This window comes from Macaca thibetana, chromosome 10 (assembly GCF_024542745.1).
Source record: "Macaca thibetana thibetana isolate TM-01 chromosome 10, ASM2454274v1, whole genome shotgun sequence".
Taxonomy (NCBI): Eukaryota; Metazoa; Chordata; class Mammalia; order Primates; family Cercopithecidae; genus Macaca; species Macaca thibetana.
Window position 1 is genome coordinate 90,305,306 of NC_065587.1, and position 10,849 is coordinate 90,316,154.

Genomic DNA, 10,849 nt, shown 5'->3' on the forward strand with positions numbered 1-10,849 from the left:
TTATGTATAGAGTTTTCTTGTGTGAGCACAAGTTTTCATTTTTCTTGGGTAGGTGCCTAGGAGTGGGATTACTGAGTCACACACTAAGTGTATGTTTCACTTTTTAAAAGCTGTCAAGCGTTTTCCAGAGCAGCCAAGCCAGTCTGCGTTTCACCAGCAATTCCAGAGAGTTTCAGTTGCTCTGCATCCTTGCCAGTGCTTGATATTGCCAGGTTGTTTTTTTTTAAACCCATTTTAAAATATGTTCAGTGCCTCCCTTTTTTAATCTTTGTAAATGTTATAGGTGAATTTAAAAAGTCAATCTCAATATACATTGACTGTTAATAATACTATTAATTACTATTACTGTTAATAATACTAATAAGTAACTATCAATCTCATAGATGAAAAAGATGATTTATGATCTTTAAAAATTTGCATTTTTATTATTAGGAAAGTCAGAAGGGCTCAATTATAACAGAGAGAGAAGCGGATAGAGAAGTGTGTTCTCGCCTGAAGGTGTCTTTCATCTTGGGCTGCCTCTATCTATTTCTGGGATCACTGGCGGCCCTTGTACTCTTATCCTCAGCTCTTCCTGGGGGCATTTTCGTTTCATTGAGGCTATGGATGGGAAAGAATGTCCAGCCCATTCTCTCTCCCTCTTCTGATTAAAAGCAGGGGAGGCAGAAGTGGAAAGGGCAAAACCAATTATAGGTTGTAGCCTACACTATCCAAAGCAATATATACATTCAATGAAATCTCTGTCAAAATACCTATGACATTCTTTAGAGAAGCAGAAAAAATAATCCTAAAATGTATGTGGAACCACAAAAGACCAAAATAGCTAAAGTTGTCCTGACCAAAAGAACAATCCTGGAGGAATCACATTACCTGACTTCAAATTATACTACAGGGCTATAGTAAACAAAACAGCATCATACCGGTATAAAAACAGACACATAGACAAATGGAACAGAATAGAGAACCCAGAAATAAATCCAGACATCGTCAGTGAACTCATTTTCGACAAAGGTACCAAGAACATACACTGGGGAAAAAACAGTCTCTTCAATAAATGGTGCTTGGAAAACTGGCTATCCATGTGCAGAAGAATGAGACTAGACCCCTGTCACTTTCTACCCACAAAAATCAAACCAAAATGGATTAAAGACAAATGTAAGACCTCAAACTACGAAACTACCAAAAACAAACAAACAAACAAACAAAACATTGGGGAAGTTCCCCAGGATATTGGTCTGGGCAAAAATTTCTTGAGTAATACTCTAAAAGTACAGGCAACTAAAGCAAAAATGGAAAAATGGGATTATATCAAGCTAAAAAGCTTCTGGCCGAGCGTGGTGGCTCATGCTTTTAATTCCAGCACTTTGGGAGGCCAAGACGGGTGGATCGTCTGAGGTCAGGAGTTCGAGACCAGCCTGGTCAACATGGCGAAACTCCATCTCTACTAAAAATACAAAAATAAGCTGGGTGTGGTGGTACATGCCTATAATCCCAGCTACTCAGGAGGCTGAGACAGGAGAATCACTTGAACTTGGGGAGACGGAGGTTGCAGTGAACTGCGATTGCTCTACTGCGCTCCAGCCTGGGCAACAGAGTGAGATTCTGTCAAAAAAAAAAAAAAAAGTTTCTGCACAGCAAAGGAAACAGTCAACAAAGTGAAGAGACAACCCACAGAATGGGAAAAATATTTGCAAAGTATCCATCTGACAAGGGATTAATAACCAGAATATATAAGGAGTTCAAACAACTCAAAAGGAAAAAATCTAGTAATTCAATTAAAAATGGGCAAAAACATCACACACCGGGGCCTATCATGGGGAGAGGGGAGGGGGGAGGGATTGCATTGGGAGTTATACCTGATGTAAATGACGAGTTGATGGGTGCAGCACAGCAACATGGCACAAGTATACATATGTAACAAACCTGCACGTTATGCACATGTACCCTACAACTTAAAGTATAATAATAATAAATAAATTAAAAAAAAAAAAAAAAAAAAAGGAAAAAAAAAATGGGCAAAAGATCTGAATAGATGTTTCTTAAAAGAAAAATATACAAATGGCAAACAGGTATAAGAAAAGGTGCTCAACATCATTGATCATCAGAGAAATGCAAATCAAAACTACAATGAGATATCATCTCACCCTAGTTAAAATGGCTTATATCCAAATGACAGGCAGTAACGAATGCGGGCAGGGATGTGGAGCAAAGGGAACTCTTGTACACTGTTGGTGGGAAGGTAAATTAGTACAGCCACTAGGGAGAACAGTTTGGAGGTTCTTCAAAAAACTGAAAATAGAACTACCCTATGATCCAGCAATCCCAGTGCTAGGTATACACCTGAAAGAAAGGAAATCAGTATATTGAAGAGGAAACTGCACTCCCATGTTTATTACAGCACTATTCACAATAGCCAAGATTTGGAAACAACCCAAGTGTCCATAAACAAATGAATGGATAAAGAAAATGTGGTACATATACACAATAGAGTACTATGCAGCCATAAAAATATGAGATTCTATCATTTGCAACATCATGGATTGAACTGGAGGTGGTTACATTAAGTGAAACAAACCAGGCACAGAAAGATAAACTTCACATGTTCTCACTTATTTGTAGGAGCTAAAAATTAAATCAGTTGAACTCATGGAGACAGAGAGTAGAAGGATGGTTGCCAGAGGCTGGGAAGAGTAGTGGTGGTGGGGGTGGGGTGGGGGGGGAGGGGAAGTGGGCATGGTTAATGGGTACCAAAATATAATTGAATGACTGATATTCTGTCAATTGGATAATTGATAGAATGAATAAGATCTCATATTTGGTAGCACAATAGGGTAACTTGTCAATAATAATTTGATTACACATTTAAAAATAACTAAAAGAGTATAACTGGAATGCTTATAACATGAAGAAAAGATAAATGCTTGAGGTGGTGGGTACCCCATTTACCCTGATGTGATTATTACACCTTGTATGCCTATATAAAAATATCTCATGTTCCCCATAAATACATACACCTACTATGTATGTACCCATAATTATAGAGTGTGGTCATCAGAGCATGGAGTCATGTTCCTACATAGTGCTTAAAACTTCCACTAGGAATTATCATGGTCAATTCAGCTTGTTCCAGCTCAAGAAAAATAAGAGCATCAGCTAGGCTCTAGGTACCATGCTGCACTCCCGAGACATAAACAAGACCCTAGCCTTGTTTTCAAGAAGCTCATTCTGGTGGAGACAGGGCGGGAAGGAGACACAGACAAAACCAGCCATGGGGATTAATATATCTTAACAAGATGACCCGTAAGTCTGACCCAGGAAGAGAAGGAGATAGCTTTCAGAGGCCGGAACTGAGCTCTGAGTAACTGTGGCTGCCCGAAACTGCCTCTTCCTTTCCAGCACTGGCTTTCCCAACCTGAAAAACTGATTCAGTCTCACATGTGGATCCTGAGGACATTTAAGGAAGACATTTTACAGCCGTCCAGGGAACCCTGATGAGATCTGAAATGTTCTGTTCGTTCTGCAGCTATAAAATAACCTGCCTAGCACAGAAACATATACTGACCATGCCTGAAATAATGAATCTGGCTTTTGAAAGTGCTCAAATAGAAATCTGTTTACTGAGCAAAGCCGTCATCCCGGCTGACTTACAGAAAATTGATAGCACCATTGTCCAAGATTCATGCTGTCTCCTGGCACATCAAAGACAGCCCCGGGGGACTTGATATCTGAAGTCATTTTCTTGGAGTTAAGGGACACTGCCCATGGGAACCACAAACTGCACTGGTCCAAACATTTGGTCAATGCAGCATAACTACAAAGCCTGATTCATCTAGGAAAGCCACCTTCTCATCCTTTGGCAATGTGTCGGCATTTATGTAAGGGGGACTCTTTCCTTCCAAATTTGTACCTAATATAGAGCTTTAGTGGTGGTTCATAGTGAGTGCTTGAATCAGTCAGGAGATAAAAACCACACCTTTTAACAGGCATAATTTTATATGAAATTGTTAACTGGGTTCTTTCGCAGAAAGGCAAAAAGAGAACTCTAAGAAATCCTGGTGGTGGCAACTGCAGGAAATAGCTACTTCCCCTAGGGGTGAGGGAATAGAAGGAAGAACAGAAAACTATTAAAATGTAGAAGCTCAGAGGAGCGGCCCCATGGAGCTGGGACTCAGATATCTGAGTGGGGCCACACTGAAACTGGGTCTGTGTATACTGTAAAAACTGCAAACTGGATGGAGTCGCTGATACAGGAAAGAACTTCCAGTGCCTGGGTTATCACTGAGGAAGTGATGCAGACAATAAAAGGAAGTATTCAGGAATAGAAGCTAATCAGAAACAGGAAGTACTTAGGAACAGGAAGTACTCAGGAGCAGAAAGTACTCAGGAACAGGAAGAAGAGGGCCACTTTCCCTTCCCCAGCCTCAGGGTCTCCCTTTACTACCCGCTCTTGGTGGATCCCAACAGGTAGCAGCTGGCTGGGCAGAATGGTGGATGCAGAGTTCTAGCCCTGGCATTACAAAGCTGGGTAGAAAAGGATAAGTTTGGAGCTTAGAGATAATAGCTCAATAACTGGCAAATTGTTCAATAGATATTTTTGAGTGACTGAATAAATTTACATGCAATAAAATTTCAAGCTTTGACTTTCATTCAAAAATTTATTGACATTCCTAGGATTGCTTTCTCACTGGGGAATTCTCATTTGTGCCAGATTCTCTCTCTCTCTCTCTTTCTTTCCTTCCTTCATTCCTTCTTTGCTTCCTTCCTTTTTTCTTCCTTCCTTTTCCCCCTCCTTTCTTTCCTTTTTCCTTCCTTCCTCCCTCCCTCCCTCCCTTCCTCCCTCCCTCCTTCTGTCTCTCCCTTCCTTCCTTTCCTTCCCTTCCTTCCCTTCCCCTTCTCCTTCTCCTTCTCCTTCCTTCCTTCCTTCCTTCCTTCCTTCCTTCCTTCCTTCCTTCCTTCCTTCCTTCCTTCCTTCCTTCCTTTCTCTTTCTTATTTTCTCCTTTCTTTCTTTCTTCCTCCCTCCCTCCCTCCCTCCCTATCCCCATGTCTTGTTTCTTTTCTTTCTTTGTTTCTTTCTGCAATTTGGCCTCAATGAATCTTCTGAGACAATTTAGCATCCTCAACTGTTTTCACTGCCTCTGTCTCTATGTTCTGACCTTCCCCATGCCTGTTCTGGGGTATTGCAGGTTTCTGTGACAGTGACAGAATGTGACTGATAGCACCTCTTGGCCCATGGAATCCCAGACCAGGACTCAGAGCCCTAGACTTCTTATCCTTGGATAAAGCACATGACTTCTTTGAGGCTCACTTTTCATGAAATGGGAATGAGAATATGGAATATGGTCTTCACTCATTTTATATAGATGTTATTGAGATAGAAATGAGTCATAAGTCTGGGGGTGGTGGCTGACACCTGTACTCCAAGCACTTTGAGAGGCCAAGGTGGGGTGATAGCTGGAGGCCATGAGTTCAAAACCAGTCTGAGTAACAAAGCAAGACTCCATCTCTACAAAAAATAAAAAACTTAGCTGAGTTTGGTGGCATGCACCCGTAGCTACTTAGGAAGCTGAGGTGGGAGGATCTCTTGAGCCTGGGAATTTGAGGTTGCAATGGGCTGTGATCACACCACCGTATTTGCCCAGGTGACAGAGTGAGACTCTGTTTCTAAATTAAAACAAAAACAAAAACAAATGAGACATAAGATGGATAAGTGAATTAAAAACTTTGTAGGTGAAGTTTGCTGATTGAACGTATGTGTTTGCATTTTTCTCCTCCTGAAGCCCCACTGGAATGGATTGTTTTGAAAAAGGCAAAACCCACTACGATGGAAAAAATGGGAGAAGAAATGACAACAACATGGTTTGGGAGTCAGAATACAGATAGATGACTGGTAACTGATGAAAGAAAACAAAGTTCAGAAGGCCATAGTGGGGAAAATTTTAAAATAGCAGATGTGTGCGGCAAATTCCACAAACCTTGGGAACTAGGGGCAGCAGGTACCTCTGAATTTGGGGGTAAGGCAGAAAGACTCAAATAAGGAGGATTTGTTTAGTAAGCACTCCGATCTCTATGTCTGCACCCTACTGTGGGCAGCCAGGCCACTGCCCACCCCTCTCAGCAAAGACTGGCTGGAGAGGGTAAGGCATGGTCTTTGGACACCTGGGCTGTGCACTGCAGCAGTGCAATGAGGGGCAGCTGGATGCTGACTAGCCTCAGCCCGCTTTCCTGACCTGGCTCCCAGGATGCTGCAGTCGGTCTTCACCTTCCAGTAAGGATACCTGGAGAGTGTTCTCTTGGGAGTCTGTCCAGCTGAAGAAGAAAGCGTTAAAGGTACTGAAATTAGCAGTTTCCCAGGAACATGGCCCATCCGGAGTCTCCTACAGTGGAGCTGCAGATGCCATGTGCGGTTCTTGCACTCTGATCTTCCGATTAGCATTTAGTTCCTTACTCTGAAATGCTAGCAGAGAACTAAGAGTTACTTATGGGACTCATTTCCTATGAATACTATAGTGAATTACCACCAACTTGGGACTTGAAACAACACACATTTATTTTCTTGCAGGTCTGGAGGCTAGAAGTTTGAAATCAATTTCACTGGGTGAAGGCAAGGTATTGGCCAGGCTGGTTCCTGCTAGAGAATCCAAGGAATGTGTTCCCTTTCCTTTTCCAGCTTCTGGAGGTGCTTAGATTTCTCGGCTTATGGCCCCTTAACTCCAATTTTTGCTTCTGTTGTCACATGGCTTTCTCTCTCTGTTGATCTTGCCTCCTTCTTTTAAGGACCCTGGTAATTACATTTAAGGCTCGCTGAGATAATGCAGGATAATCTCCTCATCTCAAGATTCTTAATTTGGTCTGAAAAGTTCCTTTTGTTATATACAAGTCCTGAAGATTAGGATATGGGGAGCCCATTATTCAGGATATCACAATTGTCTCATGAATAATCAGGATTTCCTTGAAAGAAGTAAGCCTAAGGCATCCAGACATTCTAGAATCATACTATTATGTATCATTTTGAGGGGGCAGAATTAAGAAAATAGTCAGAAATAATTTTCTATGATCTGTGGTTCGAAAGAAGAATGTAGTTGAGAAAGACTGACTTAGAGTGAAATAAAGGTGAAAGTAATCAGACAGAAGCAGCATAGAATAGGAAGAAGACACTCCAGAAACAGACTATTAATACTTTACGGCAGTGGTCCCCAATCTTTCTTACACCAGGGATTGGTTTCATGGAAGACAATTTTTCCATGATGGGGGTTGAGGAGGTTGGGGGTGGGGATGGTTTTGGGATGAAACTGTTCCACCTCAGATCATCAGGCTTTCGATTCTCCTAAGGGGTACACAACCTAGATCCCTTGCATATGCAGTTCACAATAGGGTTCACACTCCTATGAAAATCTAATGCTGCTGGTGATCTGATGGGAGGTGGAGCTCAGGCAGTAATCCTCATTCACCAGCCTCTCACCTTCTGCTGCGTAGCCTGGTTCCTAACAGGCCATGGACCTGGCTTATGGCCCCTGGTTTGCAGCCCAGGGATTGGGGGCCCCTGCTTTAGGGAGATAAGAAAATAAACTGCAATAATCAAAAGAGAACAAGATGTTACAAAAAACATTCAGAGAATGCCAATAACTCTTGGAAATGAAAATAACACAGCAGCAAAGAAAACCTCAGAATAAGTTTCCAAACAAAGTTGAGGTATTCTTACAAAAAACAGAGAAAAAAGAAAAAGAGATGAAAACTAGAAGAGAAAAGAAAATTAGAGAACGAGTCCAAGAGACCCAACATCTGATTAACAGAAGTTGCAGAAATAGAAGTAAAGAAAACTTATGGGATAAAAGAATAAATGGGAAAAATTCAAAAAACTTTCCAAGTTTTTTAGTGCATAAGTTTTCAGATTGGAAGGGTCCCCCAAGTTTCTATCATAATGGGTGATAATAGGCCCATGACAAGGCACATCACCACTGGGGTCAAAAAGAAGAGGTATATCTATATATCTATCTATATCTGTATCTATATCTAGAGAGGCTCATAAAGAACCTAGAATTAGGAAGGCTTTGAAGTTCTCTATGCCACCTAGAAGGCAATGAAGCATGCTTTCAAACTAGTGAAGAAAAATGATCTCCAACTAGAATTCTACTCCCAGCTGAACCACCGCCAATCGACTGAGAGTAGATAAAAGACATTTGCATATAAGCAAGGTCTCCAAAACCTATTCAAGGATGTGTTCCATCAAAATTGCAGAGTAAATCCAAAAAGAGGAAGACAAAAGGTATAGGAATGAGAAGATTCAACACAGGGGTAACTGAGTGGCAGCAGACTGGAAAAGACCTGTTGCATTTGGCTGTGCAGGATGTACACTGCTCAACTTCTGGGCATGCCATTCTTTTCATTTTCTCTGTGGGTGACATAGAAATAGAAATCAGGACAATTTAGAGCCCCTCTGAAGGCTCCTGGGGAGATTTCCTTAGGAAATTAAAATCAATAGAAAGCCTCATGCATTATGAAGAAATTTAGACAATTGATAGCATTTGTGATTGAATGAATGATAAATACACAGAAATCTAAGCAAATCAAAAGAAAACAATTATTAACTTTGGAGTATTAATAACTACAAAAATTAAATCATAATAAGCTCTGAGGAGTATTTACATATTCATAATAATTCAAACACTGATGATTTGTCTCTAACTACAAATTTTGAAATAATTATGTTGGGAGAAGCCAGGGTTATGGGAAAGTGGCGTGTGTGTACAGAGGGGTGATGTAAAAGTCAAGATGTGGCAATAAAAACATATTGTTCAAGCAAAGGCAGCCTATGCCAAAACAATCAGCTAAGATCCGAGACGGGGGCTGATGATTAAGGGCAATGATATTTTATAACAAAATTTGAATTATTAGGCTCTTTAAACAGTATGTATTTGTAAATTTGCTAAAAATAGAAACTAGTAGAAGTTTTAAAAGTTCTTTCAACTCTGGGCTAGTCATTTAATCTCTCTAAGACTCGATTTTATCTGGGTGAGTGTGCACAGGGGCAAATGTGTATCACGCCTGGCACAGCTGAAGTGCGGAGTAAAGGCTAGTGTTACACATGTCATCAGCATCATTGTGAGCTGATGTTACTGCCATAGAGCTTGCTATGCACAGAGTTGGTGTTTGAGTCAGAGCAGCAAAACTGAGTCCCTGGTACACATCATTTAATTACTTGCACCTGTGCTCCCCTCTTACTTACTTGTGGCTTTCCAGGAATTGCTCACATTGACACTGGCCCAATTGTCCCATATAACTAATGTTTATGGTTTCTTTTGAACAAACATAGAAATTGACTCTCCCAGTCTTAAAACTTGAGAAAGTTACATATGTCTTACCTGAGTTTATTTCTCAGGAAACCAATAATCAGGCCTCCTAGATTATATCAAGGACCCGAAACTCATCAGATCACTGCATCTGGACAATGATATGCCAGACCCCCCCACCTGTCATGACTGCCTAACCGGCCACCTGCTTCCTGTGGACCAATTCCTTTCCCCTACCCTCCCTAATACCTATTTTCCCACACATGGTTACATTTCTTCCCTGCTATATAAACCCCTAATTTAAGTCAGTTGAGGAGATGGATTTGAGATTGATTTCCCATTTCCTCAGCTGCAGCACTGAATTAAAGCCTTCTTTCTCGGCAATACTCATTTCAGTGATTGGCTTTCTGTGCTGCAAGCAATGGGACCTAGACCGAAACCCTAGTGTTTTGGTAACATCAGCAGGAGAGGTTATGCCCAGGCGTGTATGATGGTTGAGGCCAGATTTGGGGATCCTGTCCATTCCCATGGCTGGGAAAAGAAGAAGCTTTCTGGTCTTGGAGATGAGGCAAATCTTCAGCTCTTGGAGAAAGATTAGAGATAATCCATGTGGAAGCAATGGTGCCGATAGACCAAGGCAACACAGCTTTGTTCAGTGAACAATGACAATGAGGAAGTCAGTCATTTCTAACCTGGGAACATCTGGCAGCAACCTGATCTCCTGGTGGGTAGGGAAACTGGACCTGTCTGAGCTCATCCCTGGTGCTGAGGTCTGGAGATGCAGAGATTGTTCTGGATGCTCTTTTAGAAATGTGGGCTCCTAAGGACGTGTCGGGGATCATCTCCCCTGGTTCAGACCAGCAAGGGCTCTAGACAAAAGGGCTCTAGGACAAAAGTCCATTCTCCTAATCAGACTCCAGGGGCCACAACAACTGAGAAAGGAAGGTCTGGCTGTAAGTAGAGCAAGCTCTACAAACATGTGCGAAGGAGGGCCGCACTTCCCCATCTCTCTCTCCCACCATCTGGAAAGCTGGTGAATACCTCCTATCATCATCATCATGTCTCATTTCTATCTTTGTGTGTCCGTAAGTAACCACATTGTATTGTGAGGGAGTGTAAGGAACACAGGTTCAAAATTTTGAAACAGGAAGACTGGATTCAAGAATAGCCCATGTTACCCCTGACTGTGTGATTCTGTGTAATTTCATCTCTCTGAGTTTTCATTTCCTCATCTATGGAATAGGGGTAACAATTGCTTCCCTAGCTACCGCAAAAGGTTTAACACAGCTTAACTAAAAGGTTCGACAAAGGGCAAATGGTACGGCATAGGTCAAAACTGCTTTGTAAGGAGCTGAGAGACAGGAGGGAAACCAGCATTTATAGAGCGCTCACCCAGTAGCAGGTGCACGGTAGCTATGGTGGTACCTGCCCTTGATGTATATTCTCTTCACATTGATATGGTGCTGTAGGTGTTAGGACTTTTTCTACAGAGCAAGAAACTGAAGCTGGCAGGGAGAATAACTGCCTAAGTCACACATGAGTGGATGTGTGAATGAGATCC